This window comes from Dicentrarchus labrax, unplaced genomic scaffold (assembly GCF_905237075.1).
Source record: "Dicentrarchus labrax unplaced genomic scaffold, dlabrax2021, whole genome shotgun sequence".
NCBI lineage: Eukaryota > Metazoa > Chordata > Actinopteri > Moronidae > Dicentrarchus > Dicentrarchus labrax.
In genome coordinates this window covers 34,320,845-34,324,846 of record NW_026136720.1, presented here as the reverse complement: position 1 = coordinate 34,324,846, position 4,002 = coordinate 34,320,845, and the positions used below count along the sequence as shown (strand labels likewise).

The 4,002-nt window shown below is 37.5% G+C and overlaps 1 protein-coding gene across 1 annotated transcript in view; it reads left to right on the top strand.

Moving 5' to 3' along the window:
• The window catches only part of LOC127352727 (scavenger receptor cysteine-rich type 1 protein M160-like), a 258,877-nt gene that overhangs the window by 113,244 nt on the left and 141,631 nt on the right, over positions 1-4,002 (top strand). The window lies entirely within an intron of this gene.

Here is a 4,002-nt window from a genome sequence, read left to right as displayed (position 1 = left end):
TGGATGGAGGAGCAGCGGGAGCGACTACCTGGGGGGGATTTAATTAACAGCCACGGGACTTCCGGTCAACTCTTTTTCAAAATAAAGGTTAGACTGATGTAAAAGTTAGTTACAGTTTTTTTTCTCTATTTTATATCTCAAAGGAAATTTTAATTGTTTTATTTTATTGCTTCATGTTTTTGTTTTAAAGACCAACGGAAGCCAATTACTGCCAGAAAAATATATTAAAAATAAAAATAGCTTTTAATGTTTAGCTTTTAGTTTTTAGTGATTTAATATTTGATGTTGTTTTGCTGCTTTTATGTTTTTATGTAAAGTGTCTTTGAGTATTTAGAAAAGCGCTTATATATAAAATGTATTATTATTATTATTATTATTATTATTATTATTATTATTATTATTATTAATTAAAAAAAAGAGACGAGTTTAAAGATTAAAACTGTTCATGTTAAATCATAATTGTGAGATGAAAAGTTTAAATTATAAAATAAAAAGTTTAAATTGTGAAACAGAAAATAGAAATTATGAGATAAAACATCTATAACTATAATACTTACATGTAATTGCTGCATCTGCTGCTCTGTATTCAATAGCAAGGTCTCATTAATGGCCACAAGGTGGCACTATTGTCGGTAGAACTATATATCTATAGGAAGTATTACACATATGTGCAATGTGGCTTTATGGTTACAATCCAGTTCAGCACTGAAGAGTTATTGTGTGTTAAGTGCAGCGAACCACAGCGTTCAGCTTTTGGTTGTTAAATGTTTAAATGTTTGAGACGTCCTCAAGAAAGAAAACACGTCTCTCTCACTTATTTTTTTGTTCATCTTTATGATCTCTGACGGTTCCTGTTACTTACGTGTTCATACTAATGTTTAGATTATTTGGTAGTTAGTTATGAGGATAATTTATAGTAAAGTCCTTAATTACAAATTAGGTCAAATTCACATGAAAAGAGCAAAAAGATTCTTAATTACTGTATAAAATAATGAAAATTCTTGATTTCAAGACCAAATAAGTTTTAACAACTCATATTTTTGCTCCCATTTGAATTATTCTGATTATTTTTTCCCAGATTTGAGCTGAATGTGGTCCTGCTGTCGAACCATCTACGATACAAATATGACATTTTCAAAGTCCTGGAGGACGAAATCTTGCTCACAAGATAAATAAAAACCCATGTCAACCACAAGGGAGCGCTAAAGTAAAGTTATAAAGTTGATATCTCATTAACAGGATGAAAGTGGTGTCAAACAGCCTCTGACCTTTAATATTGTTCTCTCAGAATCAGAATCAGTTCTTCACTGTAATGGATCTGATCAAACACATGGACAGTCATCACATCACAAGGTGTTTTCTCCCAGAATCTGTTCAGTGAACTGTTATCTGACCACACATCCTGTCTGACTATAGAAAGGTCTTCAGTATCCCCGAGCCTGTTTTTATGCTCAGAGTCAGTGAGTCTTCTTATAAAATGAGCAGTGGTTACGGTGCTTATTAATCCTAAAGTGTCTCTCTTCATGGCACAAACTGTATTTGTGTTAACATTTCTGGAAAAACATTTTCTGCTTGTGGCCGGCAGGTATAATGCTAATTAATAATTCCCTTTATGTGTTACCATTGAGCTAACAGGCTAAGCGTTAGTTATTTATGTCGATGTAGATAAATATTTCATTTTAATTTTTTTTTTTTTTTTTTTTTTTTTTTTTATTTTAAAAATTTTTCGGGGAAAAAAAAAAGGAAAAATTCTTTTTTTTTATTTTTTTTTCCCTTCCCCTTTAAAAAAAACCCAAAAATAAAATAAATAAATAAAAGATATACAAAATCAGGAATTTAAAAATCCATTTAAAAAAAAGGTTAAAAAGAAAAAAAACAAAGAGTCCCGAACCCACCCCCAGGAAGCTAAACTCCAAACCATAATAATAATTTGTGTTGTCAGTTTATTGTTGACATGACGTGTATATGTACAGACATCACGATTATATTTATATATTTGTCTGAATTTGTGAAAATGTTTGTTGCTACTAAGGATGACATTCTGGGATGCAAATGAAGAAACTCAAATATGTTTCAATAAGAAAATACTTTATTTTTGAATGAACAAATATATCTTATTGATACACAATGAAGATCAGAACCCCCTGATGGAGTCCAGACACTGGTGGAGGTAAAGAACACCGAAGGTCTGGATATAACGAGGACTTCTGATGAGCTCAACCTGGGACCTGGATGTGATGAACCGGAGGTGAAAGTGGGCGGAGGAGCACAACAACAATTCCACCCTGAAATGACAGTTGAAAGCTTTAGAAGAGGTCAGATTTTAAGTCTGACAGCAGCAACCTGATTGGCTGAAAGAAGAATAGGCCACAACTTAGTGAATGTACAATGTTTATTTATCTCACAGAAAGAAAGAACAGACACTGGATGTTCATGTTGTTCACAAATTCTATTAGCTGGAGAATGATAAGTCGGAGGCACGTCAATATCTTCGATTCAATTCAATTCAATTCAATTCGATGTCGACATTTGTACGAGAGGACTTACAAGCGAGTGTTCAATTCAATTTAATTTATTGTCCTCCAAGGGGGAAATTCATGTTCACATCACTGCACCTGCAGGCAACAGACTCAGCGCGCCCATTTGTTTAAAGTAGCAACAGTTGTGGGGATCAGGCTTTTCCCATAGCGAGCTTTCTTGCACCTTGCAATCGTGTTGTGGTGAAGTATCGCACGTTTTCATTTTGAAAATGAAAACGTGCGAGACACACCTCTCCAACAATGACCCACCCCAGGTCCAGACGTTGAGCGTATGGTTCATTGTGGAGTCCATTGCTCTCTGACCTTGTGTACACTGAGAATGTCTCTGCCAAGGAGGATGAGGATTTATGCTTGTGGATCAATTTTAGGGATTTTACCTGCTACTGGCTTGAGATGGAGATAGTGAACAGCAACTTCAGGAGCTGGGATTTCCGCTCTATCATCAGGTATCATGTCACACTCGATGAGAGTGGGAAGAGAGAGCCGTGCCATGCCATCCAGGGACTCGATGATGAAGTTGTTTGCTCGTCTCCCTGTCACATCCATGACTCCTGAACATGTCTTTAAGGTAGATGGTTCTAAGTGACCATCATTACTGAAAAGGTTGAAAAAGTCTGTCTTTGCAAGTGAGCGGTTGCTTTGTTCATCAAGAACAGCGTACATTTTGACTGCCCTTTCTGACTGTCCATCAGGATACACTCTCACCAGACATATTTTAGAACATGATCTGTAGTCTGCTAAATTTCCAAATATTTCAGTACACTTTGATGTCACATCCATGGCTGTTGGCTCCTTTTGCTCCCCGCCATGATCTTCTGAAGCAGCAGAACCTTTCCACTTCAGAGAGAGAGGTTCTGGATGAAGTGATGTGGCATGTGTTTCACTTCCGCATTCTCTGCACTTTATTGGCACATTGCAGTCTTTAGCCATGTGGTTAATGGAAGAACAGCATCTAAAACAGATATGTTTGTCTTTCAGGAGAGATTTTCTTTCTTCTAGACTTTTACTTCTGAACAGACGACACTTCCTCAGTGGATGTGGTTTACAATGCAAAGGACACTGTTTATCAGGATCCATGCTGCTCTTGTCAGTGGGAGTATCTTGACTAGCTCCCCCTGGTGATGACACGTCCGTTTTCCTGACAGAGATTGGCAGCTGGTATTTCTGCTTTGGAGCTGCTGGTTTTTCTGTTCTCAGGCTGAAGGTTGTGACACAGGCAAAGCTAGGGTCATTGCGAATCTTGGCTTCCTCACTGATGAATGACATGGGTAGTTTACTGAACCCAGGAGCAGACACACAGACAAGATGGACGGTTTAAGGGTCTTTATTCCGCACACACACACTGGGGGGGATGAGGGGCGACCGCGGCAGGAACAGGCAGGTGAAATGGCAAGCGAGACCGGAGACACGGAGGCACAGGAGACTCACTCTGGGAATTGAACTGCACACGAGGGTTCCTGGA